The following is a 14,675-nucleotide window of genomic DNA, read 5'->3' as shown; positions in this document are numbered from 1 at the left end:
ATAGATATCCTTTCAACTTGCTCTTTGTAGAACCTGACACCAGATTTTTCAAAAATTCTTCTGGATTGAGGTAAAAGTAAAACTAATAGTTAATGAAAAAACAACTATGTGACACATTTGCTTATAATCATAAAAAAATAGATTTATCAGAAATGATTACCACAGTTAAAAATTTTTTAAAAATTTAACCAACTCCCTCCCCCCAAAGCTTATAAGAAATGTATCCAAATTGCTTTTTAAAATTATTTAGGTAACCACCCCCCCCCCCAATTAGGTGACATAACTGTGAATGAATGTAACTTATTGTTGGAATTAAAAATCATTCAGGGACTTCCCTGGTGGCCCAGTGATTAAGACTCCATGCTTCCAATGCAGGGATCCAGGAATTGTGTAGTAGGCAGTGTGGGTTTGATCCTTGGTCAGGGAACAAAGATCCCACATGAAGCGAGTGGCCAAAAAAATAAAGGATTCAGCATGAGATAAATTCTACTTTTCCTAAGTACCTTTCATCTATAATGCATAGATTGAGAAACCTGTTCTCATAATTAAGTAGCTAGAAAAAAAAATCCACTATACAAATGTTACTTAATTTTTGAAAACTTTTGAAGTACATTTAGAAAAAAATCATATCACACTAATTTATCATCAATATCGTAACTGACAATAACTCAAGGAGTTCAATTTTGCAATAAGGAGGTGATTGGAAACCAAGTAACTTGCAAAATATTCTGTTTCCCAGTCATTAGAGTTATTATCTTTCTCACTTCTTAGGAAGCATGCCTAAAAGGCTTTACTAAAGTGAATTAAATGATTGCTTATTTTATCTCTTACTCTCTCTCCAAGAGGTACTTTGTTTAACCGGATATTCTTTGGAATACGTTGGGTAAGTTCCAAGTAATTGAAGCCTGTGATATATAAAATGCTTTTTTTTTTTTTTTTTATCACACACTTCACCCACATTTTACTCTAACTTTGGAGCTGAAGATCTGCTTTATTCTATTCATGAAAAATATGTCATATAACTTAAGTCTAAGAAAGCTATAAGAGGATATACAGATGAGACATGAATTTTGCCATGTAATTGTTGGCTATATTAAATAAGGTACCATAAATGTCTCCTTTTGTGGCATTCTTTAAACTTTTCTATTATAGGACACCCCTCAGAAAAGATGCTCTTTGTAACACTAGTCAGGGGGAATAATGTGAGATCCCTAATGGAACTTGCTAGCATTCCCGCTACATTATTATATAAGATAAATAAACTCAGAATACCTCAGATCTCAAAATAACTGAGAACTTACCATGTGGCACATGGAACTCTGCTCAGTGTTATGTGGCAGCCTGGCTGGGAGGGGAGTTGGGGGAGAATGGATACAAGTATATGAATGGCTGAGTCCCTTCGCTGTTCATCTGAAACCATCACAATATTGTTAATCAGCCAAACCCCAATATAAAATAAAAAGTTAAAAAAAAGGAGTAAAAAAAGCTGGCCTTAGTTTAAGATAACATATATTGATAAATCCTACCATGAGTTTTTGATATACCTAGCTTGCAAATTTCTTTCTTTCTCTCTCTCTATTGTTTTTGACCTTCTGAAGGTTATTACATCCAAAGACATGAATCTTAGATAAAGATAAAATCCATATTTTCATATGAGAAAGATCTGGGCTTTCATCAGAAGCTATGCTATCAAACTCTCTGATATTTATTCTTATTGCAATCTCAGCTGAGAAAAACATTTTGTGTTTTTGTGACTTTCATTACAGTTTTCGGAATGAAAGTGAAAGTTGCTCAGTCGTGTCTGACTCTTTGCTACCCCATGGACTGTACACTCCATGGAACTCTTCGGGCCAGAATACTGGAGTGGGTAGCCTCTTCCTTCTCTAGGGGATCTTCCCAACCCAGGGGATCAAACCCAGGTCTCTTGCATTGCAGGCAGGTTCTTTACAAGCTGAGTCACAGGGGAAGCCCAAGAATACTGGAGTGGGTAGACTATCCCTTCTCCAGCGGATCTTCCCGACCCAGGAATTGAACTGGAGTCTCCTGCACTGCAGGCGAATTCTTTACCACCTGAGTTATCAGGGAAGCCCGAAAGTTTGGGGAATGAATAAGGTATAAATAGAAAAGTAATGCATAACTTTATGTTACTATGCATATAACCATATTTAGCATGAAATAAAAAATGCTGTGACAATTTAAACTGATACTAAGCAATGCTGAAAGTCTAGATATAAATACAGATAAATAGCTATATTACCTAACACTTCAATATCAACAAATGGATAATTTGCTTCAATGTACCTATAAATGATGAAATGGCAGGAGAATTTGGTAATTGGTTGAAGTAAGAACCTTGCAGACATTTTGGATGATGCTAGGTTTTTAATTATAAAACAATCAAAGCAGTGTGGTAGTATTATGTAAAAGAAGTACTATTAATTAACTAGATAGCTTTATATTTTAAGAATGATTACCTTATATCTTAGCAGAGAACATGGATATTAGATGATCATTTGCATGTCTTAAGATACTTGAGCAAAATATTAGTTTTCTCCACATATGAAGATTATAATGGAAATAACTAAAAGATAGATGTGTCCTTTTGAGGAATCAAAGGAAACTTTTTTCTTTCAATTCAGAGTTTCTCTGGACACCAAATTTATACCATTAATCAGTAGTCTGGGATGTTTCATTGAAATCTATGGAGCAGTGCATTAATCCTCTGCATGCCGAAAATGATATGTGACCTATATATCCCTAATCTGGGAATCTTCTAGTTATGCATTAGAATAGTCATACTCACATTGAAAAAGACAGTTTAGAATCTTAGACTAGCCCAAGAAATCCAAATGACATTCTGAATGATCAAGGTTAACAAGTTACAAGTTAACATTAGGTTTGTAGGTTGTAAGTACAGTAAGTTAATGGACAGGATAGATAGAAATATAACAGAAGAATTACTAACTCTTCAGATAAAATGAGTGCTCAGATTTATGTCAGCTGATAAAAAATAACATTCATATAAAAATGTTGTGATAGTGATCTCTTATTGAATGCCTTCCATAAAATACAATATAAAAATTTCACTGAATTAATGTAGCATGCCTGTGATTTCCTGCAAGCAGGGAAAACAGACATTAAATTTATTTCTACATCTTAGAGCATTTTAAATGAACTTTTATAATCTTCATGTGTGAGAATTATGTGCATCATGATAGAAATAAATGAGATATAGAAATTATTGCAATGATGTGTCCTTGCCATTTTCAAGCTGGCAACCTAATTTCTAAAAATCATTAGACATTCTAACTAGTGCAGAATAATGCAAAGGCAGAGAGCAGGTTTTTAACCTTACAAAATGTTCAATAAGCAGCTTAACCATCATCATGACACATACTTGGCTGTATCTTTGTGTTTGATTCCAGAGAGTGCTAACATCCTACCTTCTATATTTTAGTCAGTTAGGTTATGAAGAAACATTTTTAGTTTTATGTAACCTTCCATATATGGAAGCGTTGGTTGCATTAAATAAGTTAAATATAGTTGTTTAGAGAGGATCCCTCGTCTTTAAATATTTTACTAACTCTCATTCTACAAGTTTTAGGTATCAGCTCAGTTTTTCATGCGTTAAAGAGAGATAAAGGAATATAATTCTGCTCAGGCAAGATCTGATGGCTTAAGAATTTAGTCAAATTTCATATTGCAAAACAGTCATTTTGTTTTCTAAAGGAATATAAATTTCTTTCTTCTTGAACATTTTTGTGGAACTGCTTCTATTCATATATCCTTTTAATAAACCAGAAATATATACTATACATGGTATAATTGGAGCATCCTGTGGCAAACTGAAAATTGCATTTACGTTGTAATTTGGAAAACTCAGCAGTGGCCACAGGACTGGGAAAGGTCAGTTTTCATTCCAATCCCAAAGAAAGGCAATGCCAAAGAATGCTCAAACGACTGCACAACTGCATTCATATCACACACTAGCAAAGTAATGCTTAAAATTCTCCAGGCAAGGCTTCAACAGAATGTGAACAGAGAACTTCCAGATGTTTAAGCTGTATTTAGAAAAGGCAAAGGAACCAGAGATCAAATTGTTAATGTCAATCGGATATAGAAAAAGCAAGAGAATTTCAGAAAAATGTCTACTTCTGCTTCACTGACTATGCTAAAGCCTTTGACTATGTGAATCACAACAAACTGTGGAAAATTATTAATGAGATGGGAATACCAGACCACCTTGCCTGCCTCCTGAGAAATCTGTATGCAGGTAAAGAAGCAACAGTTAGAACCAAACGTGGAACAATGAACTGGTTCCAATTTGGGAGAGGAGTATGTTAAGGCTGTATATTGTCCCCCTGCTTATTTATCTTACATGCAGAGTACATCATGCGAAATCCCGGGCTGGATGAAGTACAAGTTGGAGTTGAGATTCCCGGGAGAAATATCAAAACCTCAGACATGCAGATGACACCACCCTTTCTGGACTTCTTTGGTGGCTCAGACAGTAAAGCGTCTGCCTACAATGCAGGAGACCTCGGTTCAATCTCTGGGTTGGGAAGATCTCCTGGAGAAGGAAATGGCAACCCACTCCAGTATTCTGCCTGGAAAATCCCATGGATGGAGGAGCCTGGTAGGCTACAGTCCATGGGGTCACAAAGAGTTGGACACAACTGAGCGACTTCACTTTCACTTACTGCAGAGAGCCAAGAGGAACTAAAGATCTTCTTGATGAAAGTGAAAGAGGAGAGTGAAAAAGCTGGCTTAAAACTCAACATTCAGAACAAGAATATCATGTTATCTGGTCCCATCACTTAAAGGTAAATAGATGGGGAAACAGTGGAAACACTGACAGACTTTGTTTTCTTGGGCTCTAAAATTACTGCAGATGGTGACTGCAGCCATGAAATTAAAAGACATTTGCTCCTTGGAAGAAAAGCTATGACAAACTTAGACAGTGTTTAAAAGCAGAGACATTACTTTGCCAACAAAGGTCTGTATAGTCAAAGCTATGGCTTTTCCATTAGTCATGTACAGATATGAGAGTTGACCCATAAAGAAGGCTGAGCACCAAAGAATTGATACTTGTTAACTGTAGTGTTGGAGAAGACTCTTGAGAGTCCCTTGGACAGCAAAGAGATCAAACCAGTCAATCCTAAAGTAAATCAATCCTGAATGTTCACTGGAAGTACTGATGCTGAAGGTCCAATACTTTGACCACTTGATACAAAGAGCTGACTCACTGGAAAAGATCCTGATGCTGGTAAAGATCAAAGGCAAGAGGAGAAAGGGGCAACAGAGGATGAGATGGTTGGATGGCATTACCAACTCAATCCATCAAGGAAACATTTAGATGGTTCATACTCTTTGTATTAAAGTATAATTTTACTATAAATATTTCTTTGGAAACTGAGGTCATATAGATCATCAGTTTTAAAAAAAAAATTTTTTTAAACTGAAGGTCTATAGTGAACTTACTTCCTTAAAAAGTTTGAACATTATATCTACCAGCCTCTGTAGAACAATGCATGGTTAATCTGCTCATTTGAATCAATGTCAAGTATAAGTTTACTGAGCTAACTAGATGGCTTATACTTATCCATAAATTTACTTGTCAAAATATTGATGAAATGAGGAACTAATTCAAAGTTTTAATACTGGTTAATTTAAAATCCAATATTCCACTTGGCTAGTAGTATTGGAAAGTACAAGAATAATTAGAACTATCTAGTCCCATCAAAATATAGTCTAGAGAGAATTTATTCCCTCTAACTGCTACATCCAATTGAAAAAGACATCTATTATCTTTTTAAAATTTCTTACAATAATTTAGATTAGTGTTTGCCTTTTTACTGTGTTCAAATTTTAAAACATCAGGGCCTTGGAATAATAACCCACAGAACTTCCCTGATAGCTCAGATAGTAAAGAATCCACTTGCAATGCCGGAGACTTGGGTTCAATCCCTGGGTTGGGAAGATCCCCTGGAGAAGGGAAAGGCTACCCACTCCAGTGTTCTGACCTGGAGAATTCCATGGACTGCATAGTCCATGGGGTTGCAAAGAGATAAGACTGAGAAACTTTCACTTTCACTATAATTTATCATCATCAAATATGTATCATGACACATAACAAAGATCTAGGAAAAAGGATGCAAGACCCAATCAAAAGGTATTTCAAACAATGCTAAAAAAAAATGCATAGACAGACATACACATAGCTATCTAAATTAAGAAAATATATCTGATATAAGAAGCATAATCCTGTACCCTAAGTACCCACTGTGTTACAAGAACAAAATCAAAACTGAGAAATCCTTTATCAACTTTTTTTATTATAACACTTATCTGCATTTGTGTTTTTTACACAAATTGTTTTCTGGAATTTTAAATCAAGCATTTTCTGAAAAGGAAAAAAAAATCTCTTTTAGAATTGCTTCACATTAAAACAAATATTTTTTTTTGTTTTAGTTTTGTTTTTACTGTTATGTTTGTGTTTAATGAAAGTCGGGCTTTCTTTAACACTACATAGTAAACAATAACATTTTAAATTTTGCTTAAGCCAACTGTAGAATGCAAAAATACTATAGTAGTTTATGAGATAAAAATACAGAAGGGCATAGTACTATAGTTTAAGTCTATGAAAAAATTGAAAGATCATTAATAATACTATTGTAAAGTTTTGTATTTTGAGGTCTCTGTGCCATCACTGATAGTGTCCAACAAGACAAGAAAATGATTCTGCAGAGGATCCGTTTCCAAGCTCTAGGAATTTACAATAAGACCAAACATTTCATCCTAACCAAAATCATCCAAATTGTCATTCAAAAAAATTTAACCTGTACTAGTGTTGATTCTATGTGGAACCTGTAAGTTAGCCCTGGCCTATGAGAATCTACTGGAATTATTCTCGGCCACTGTATGTCTGTCTATTTAAACCTTGTCCAGAGCTACTTCATCTGACTCTTTTTGAGTACCAACTCAAGTCCTCCCACTCTCCTAGGACATTCCCAGAATCTAGTTCTCATCAAATCTCCTGGTGAGCTTTCTCAATACTTATAATAGCATTTAAATTTATATTTCTAATACTATCAATTAAAATGTTTATCCTACCAAACTGCTCCAAATTCCTGTGTTTAAAGGTTTAGAATATTCAAATATTCTATTCTGAATCTTCAGCCAAGAAAAATCCAAAGACAAGTGATAGTATACATTTTAACTTATATGTGTTGGGTAAGAAGGGATTTTCCTGATAACTCAGGTGGTAAAGAATCCACCTGCAGTGCAGGAGACCCCAGTTCAATTCCTGGGTTGGGAAGATCCACTGGAGAAGGGATAGGCTACCCACTCCAGTATTCTTGGGCTTCCCTTGTGGCTCAGCTGGTAAAGAATCTGCCTACAATGAGGGAGATCTGGGTTTGACCTCTGGGTTGGGAAGATTCCCTGGAGAAGGGAAAGGTTGCCCACTCCAGCATTCTGACCTAGAGAATTCCATGGACCATAGAGTCCATGGGGTAACAAAGAGTCGGACATGACTGGTTGGGTTAGGGCTTCCCTGGTGGCTCAAATGGTAAAGAATCTGCCTGCAATGTGGTATATCTGGTATATATATACATAAGGACAAGTATTTCAGTACTTGTCCTTAACAAAGAAAAGAAACACAGGCAGTATCAAATGCAAGCTGAATACTAAGTATAGATCTCACAGATTTTAAAGTTGTTCAATTCTTTTTGTTGTTTTACAAGGAAGATGTGATTATTTTAGCAAACATACCTGCAAATTTCTAACAAGCAAACACTCGGACAGATGGCCTTCTCTCCTGATGCTATTAGAAACAGGCTTTAGGAAAGAAGTCTTCAGGTTATCTTTCTTTTATTAAATCTTTTTCTAAATATATTTTAGAAACATATTTGTTTGTTTTATTGATAGTTTATTTGTATATATTGATATAGATATAGATATATTTGTATATATTGATATAGAATCTTAAGAATCAGTTCAGTTCTGTTCAGTTGCTCAGTCATGTCCAACTCTTTGTGACCCCATGGACTGCAGCACTCCAGGCCTCCCCGTCCATCACCAACACCCAGAGTTTACTCAAACTCATGTCTATTTAGTCGGTTGATGCCATCCAACCATCTCATCCTCTGTCTCCCCTTCTCCTCCTGCCTTCAATTTTTCCCAGCATCAGGGTCTTTTCAAATTAGTCAGTTCTTCACATCAGGTTGCCAAAGCATTGAAGTTTCAGCTTTAGCATCAGTCCTGCCAATGAATATTCAGGACTGATTTCCTTTAGGATGAACTGGTTGGATCTCCTTGCTGTTCAAGGGACTCTCAAGAGACTTCTCCAACATCACAGTTCAAAAGCACCAATTCTTTGTTCCTCAGCTTTCTTTATAGTCCAACTCTCACATCCATACATGACTACTGGCAAAACCATAGCTTTGACTAGATGGACCTATGTTGGCAAAGTAACACTCCAGTGACGACAGATGTTTAGGTTGTTTCAAAAAGTAGTCGAATTACTTCAATTCCGAGATACAGGAAGAGCATCACCACATCCAGTACTAGATTGGCTGTTGGGTATGGGAGCAGGAGACCTTTATACAGAAATATGAAGAGTTCCAGCAGGAAATAGGTACTACCCATTCAGAAAGAACAGAATTTCCATCGGGATGGAGGGCAACTGTTTACCTCCGTAATCTCACCTTGCAGCCCCATCTCCAGTCCCCATGGAAACTAATCTTAAGAATACACTTTCTTAAACTATTGTTGCTGTTTTAAATTATAGTGAAATAAATTTTATTCTAAACATTTGAGACCACATTACCTGCCTCCTGAGAAACCTGTATGCAGGACAAGAAGCCACAGTTAGAACTGGACATGGGACAATGGACTGGTTTTAAATTGGGAAAGGAGTCAAGTACTGTACTGTATATTGTGACCCTGCTTATGTAACTTATCTGCAGAGTACAACACACAAAATGCTGGGCTGGATGAAGCACAAGCTGGAATCAAGATTGCCGGGAGAAATATCAACAACCTTAAATATGCAGATGACACCACCCTAAGGGCAGAAAGCAAAGAGGAACTGAAGAGTCTCTTGATGAAGGTAAAAGAGGAGAGTGAAAAAGCTGGCTTAAAACTCAACATTCAAAAAACAAAGATCATGGCACCCAGTCCTATCACGTATGCGTGTTCTACTCTTTGCAATCCATAGACTATAGCCTGCCAGGCCCCAGGCTCCTCTCTCCATGGAATTTTCCAGGCAAGAATACTAGAGTGGGTATTCTAGTATTCTAGTAGGTATTCTTCTAATAATGGAAGATTCCCTTCTCCAGGGGATCTTCCCAACCCAGGGATCAAACCCAGGTTTCCAATATTGCAGGCAGATTCGTTACCACCTGAGCAACCAGGGAATTCCTATTACTTCATAGGACTAACAGTGCCAGATTTCATTTTCTTGGGCTCCAAAATCAATGCAGACAGTGACTGACTGCAGCCGCAAAATTAAAAGACAGTTGCTCCTTGGAAGAAAAGCTATGACAAACCTAGTCAGTATATTAAAAAGCAGAGACAGCACTTTGCCAACAAAGGTCTGTCTAGTCAAAGCTATGGTTTTTCCAGTAGTCATGCATGGATGTGAGAGTTGGACTATAAAGAAAGCTGAGGAACAAAGAATTGATGCTTTTGAACTGTGGTGTTGGAGAAGACTCTTGAGAGTCCCTTGGACTGCAAGGAGATCCAACGAGTGAATCCTAAAGGAAATAAATCCTGAACATACATTGGAAGGACTGATGCTGAAGCTGAAGGTCCAATATTTTTAGTCACCTGATACAAAGCACCAACTCATTAGAAAAGACCCTGATGCTGGTTAAGATCAAAGGCAAGAGGAGAAGGGGACGACAGAGGATGAGATGGTTGAATTGCATCACTGATTCAATGGACATGAGTTTGAGCAGGCTCTGGGAGATAGTCAAGGATATGGAAGCCTGGCATGCTGCAGTTCAAGGGGTTACAAAGAATCAGAGACAACTTAGTGATTGAACAAAAAAAAAAATTTCATAGCAAAAATAAAGTATTAAAAACCATAGGAGGAGTTCAATAGAAATTTCAAGTGAATTCAACACTTGACTTCCAGCATTTCTAAAGACTATGACTGTGTGTGTGTCTGTGTTAGTGACTCAGTTGTGTTTGACTCTTCGAAACCCATGGATTGTAGCCTGCTGGGCACCAGGTTCCTCTGTCCATGGAATTCTCCAGGTAAGAATACTGGAGTGGGTTGCCATTCTCCTCTTCAGGGGATCTTCCCAACCCAGGGATCGAACCTGGGTCTCCCACATTGCAGGCAGATTCTTTACCATTGAGCCACCAGAAAAGTTAAAGATTAGAGCTAGTTCTGCCCAATAAAGGAAACAGCTGATTTTTGTAAATATTCAACTTACTAAATTATGTGCAAGCCACTTGTTTTAAATTCTGATGGACTTTAACTAGAAACGTTTGAGGAAATCAAATTGAGCTTGATTTTAGACCACAGGTTTAAGTTATAAGCAATTTAAAATCTATACACTGTACTTTTTTTAGTGTTGCCAAAATTTAATATAGCCTTCTCTTACTTTCCTTCCACTCTATGTTATATGACAACCTCTTTCAAAATGTATTCCAAATTCAGTTTTCTTTTAAATGATATTCATTTGGAGACTTCATAAACATTTATTTGAACAATCTCAAATATGTCTTTTCTCTATACTTTTTTTAAAACAAAAATTTAATGCTTCTACTTTTGTATTCATGGTTACCAGACATTCACATGAGACAGACATTCAGATTTTCCCAGTCATTAATGTCTCTGAAACAAGTTAAATATATCAGAGAAAGATTCTTCAAGTGAACTCAGAATTTTAGATTTGGATATGAGACTCCACAGAGATCACCTATTTTAACTCTGTCAGGTAACTAGGAGAACGCAGAGAATGTGGGGTGGACTGACTGTGTGCCCACAGTTACAGAGGTCAGAGCTAGCACCTAGGTCTCACAGGCAAATTTCAGTTAACTAACCAAGGCCAAATATCCAAGCATTTGAAAGCTGCAAGCTTTCTAATCATTATGGAAACCAAATGTCAACCCACAGAGACAATTATGGTTTTACTTTATGGCTTATTCTAACCTGCTTAGTAGAACCACTTCTTCCCTATCCCTTTGGATGAAATCTATAGTCAAAGCCCAATGAATTTTCTGAATATTCTGAGAAAATGGGAAGTCCTTTTTGTAATAATCAATGTGCTTAATCTGGTGTACTACTCAAGAGCATCAGACCTCGACTCTCCCTCATCTCAGGCCTCCTGACTCTAGCTTTCTTCATACTCAAAGAGAAGATGCATAGATTTCCTTCCTCTCTTTGACCTCTCAACACTTCACACACCCTTTTTCTTCTACTCTGTATCAGACCATGTTGGGGGTGGGGGGAAAATAAAAGAACCGGAAATGTTCTTATTTCACTAACACTGCTCTGGGCGGAATTAGCACTTTATGCCCACTGAAGGTGCTTAGAGGCTTTCATCTTTTTGGAAAAGTTGTTTCTTTGATTTACTGGGGACGCCTCCCAGCTCTTGGAGATTCATCACCTGTAGGATCCTTTATGCAATGGGCCACTTCTCCCCCAGCTGGTAGTTTGAGATTGGTTCCTTACACCTGGGAATCCTGGACTCCACCCGCATACAAGCCACTTTCTTTCTGTTGATTAGCCCATTAGGTCAAAGACAGCCCAGGCCAGCTCACATCCATGTAGGACTAACAGTGGGTTCAGGGGAAACACTCAGCATTCTGTTTGCCAAATTTGAGCAGTGAAAGTCACCCCAACATGCCAGCCTCTCACCTTTTAAATCTGTCAGGCTTGAGCCAAATATTGGTCCACTTTGTCTACTGAGTTCTTGAGGACATACATGACACCTTCCAATTGGAGCCACTCTCTGAGCTAGAGGTAAACATACTTCTTTGGGGAACAGCAGAACACTGATACATGAAAAGCTCTTTAAAAATTCTCTTCTACCCAGACATAGTACTGTAAAGCAATTATCCTCCAATTAAATAGAAATAAATTAAAAGTCTCTTCTATTACACAAAACACTGTATTGGTGTGTCTTCAGTTTGGTGCATATTATGAATAGTATAAATTATCTTCCGAGTTGCAAGTCCTGTATGGTGGTCTTGCACTTTACTTTGAAATGTAGTGTGTATTTTCAACTGAAACTGTGATTGAAACAATTCCATTTAATCATCTTGTCATAGATTCTCAGATAACATGTAGAATTCATTTTTGTATCCCCATTGCTTATCACAGTGATGGAAATGTAGCAGATATTTGATAGGCATGCTTTTTTTTTTGAATGAGTGAAGTGATTTTGAATTTAGATCCTTTCTTTACCATCTGCTCTCATAAAGAAACATGTAAGTGCTTCTTGATTTATTTCTCTCTCATGAGATCACTGACAAATTTTCATCAAGTCTGAATAATTTTATATCTTTTGTATCACTAGAATCTTTCTAGAATCTCTGCCCCCTCTACACATACTCTGTATCTTCTAACTTAATTTAGGGGCTTATCCTTTACTTGGAAGGTTTGAAAACATTCCTATTTCCCTACAATGCTCTCTTCTTCTAATCAGTATCCTATGCTGTCTTCAAGAGAATGAGTCTAAAAATTTTCTGATCATTTTATTCTATCTTCCCACCCTGCTCATTGTTTAAATCATTCCAGGTTTCATTTCACATACCAAATAGAGTCCAATTTCCCCAGAATGATACAGCCAACATTTTCAGTGTGACATCTGCCTAAGTCCTCATTACTGACTCCCAACATTCCCCACTTCTTCTTTCTGAAAGTGCAAAAACATTTGACTATAAAGAGATTGCAGAATGGGCTATGTTTTTTCATAATTTCCAACTTCACTGGAAGGACTGATGTTGAAGCTGAAATTTCAATTCTTTGGCCACCTGATGCGAAGAGCTGACTCATTTGAAAAGACCCTGATACTGGGAAATACTGAAGGCGGGACGAGAAGGGGACGACAGAGAATGAGATGGTGGGATGGCATCACCAACTCAATGGACATGGGTTTGAGTAAACTCTGGGAGTTGGTGAGGAACAGGGAGGCCTGGCGTGCTGTAGTCCATGGGGTCGCAAAGAGTCGGATACGGCTGAGTGACTGAACCAAACTGAACTGATAAACCTGCTTCCTTCACATGAAGTACCTTTCTCTCTTGTTTATCTACTGAAATTCAAATGCTAGCACAAATGATATTTCATTACTCCAATCAGAAATAGTCATTTCCTCATTTCTTCTAACTCCAGCTTTTAACGAATATGTGGTTCTGTATGATTTGTTCACATATCTATCTGCCTTTTCAACTTGACTGAAGGTGGTCTCATTAAAATCAATCAATCAATAAATGATTGATGAATTAAGAATTGCTAAATGACTATTAATAGTATGTTGACTGTAGGAAAAAAGTTCCACATGCACATCATCTGGAACATAGGTGGGAGGAATAAAGTTAAAAGACTGATGGCATAAAATCTACAATATTCATCAATTCTACTAATTTTCAAACAATTTAATAGTCACTAGACTATAACAGGAGGCTTCCCTTGTGGCTCAGATGGTAAAGAGTCTGCCTGCAAGGCAGGAGAGCTGGGTTCGATCCCTGGGTCAGGAAGATCCCCTGGGGGAGGGCATGACAATCTATTCCAATATTCTTGCTTGGAGAATCCCACAGACAGAGAAACCAGGTGGGCTACAGTCCATGGGGTCACATAGAGTCAGACATGACTGAGCGACTAACACACACACAGAGTACAACAACATCTAAATGATCTACTTCTCCCTACTCAGACCTCCAAATAGTTAAATTAAGACTACAGGAAACAAAATGACCTCAATGGTAAAAGTATGTCTAGAAGCAATACTGTGAGGTTAGTGATTGCATTAAGATTCTCCTAATCAACTACTTGTGGTTATCCGGCAACTCATGTCAAGTTGAAAAGGTCTTAAAGAACGATGAAAGATTGTGAGATAAGTGATAGCATGGTCTCAGAGGTTTCCGTATTCTCTAGATCACTACTTTTCAAGCAGCAAGTATTCTGTCAATGGGTTTAACATCTACAGGTATACTATTCAAGCTAAAAGCTAAATCTCCTTGCAATCATCAGACCAAATATTTGGCTCACTAACAGCAGTAGTATCTCATTAAATTGTCATAATGAAGAAGCTGATGTTCTGCTATGATTGACCTCTATATAGGACTTCACATTTTTTGATGGGCTCAAAATGCACACAAATGCCCATGAGAATTACCTCTAACAATCTTCAATGTGCTTTTAAATTCTCAACACACAAAAATATGTCAGTTGCTGTCACAGACTCCTAGAATGCCACATCTTTCCCCTGATAAATGGATGTTTGAAAGAAACGGCCCTAGCTCTCAGTCTATGCATTTAATGAGATGTCTCTTAAAAATGAAATAAAAAGACATTGCTCCACTTTTGTTTTGCTACCTAATTTAATCTTAATTACCTATCCTAAGTTGAATTCCCTAGAAATAAGAGCCTGAGATAAAAGTTTATGTGCTAACATTTTATTAAGGAGTGCCAGTTGTTCCTGAGGAGCAGTGATGAG

General features: G+C 37.2%; 1 protein-coding gene across 1 annotated transcript in view; it reads right to left on the bottom strand.

The window, feature by feature from the left end:
• SGCZ (sarcoglycan zeta) overlaps positions 1-14,675 on the bottom strand; it is a 1,061,503-nt gene that overhangs the window by 118,801 nt on the left and 928,027 nt on the right. The window lies entirely within an intron of this gene.

The sequence above is a fragment of the Cervus elaphus genome, chromosome 32, assembly GCF_910594005.1.
Source record: "Cervus elaphus chromosome 32, mCerEla1.1, whole genome shotgun sequence".
Classification (NCBI taxonomy): Eukaryota; Metazoa; Chordata; class Mammalia; order Artiodactyla; family Cervidae; genus Cervus; species Cervus elaphus.
This window is presented reverse-complemented; position numbering and strand designations above follow the sequence as displayed.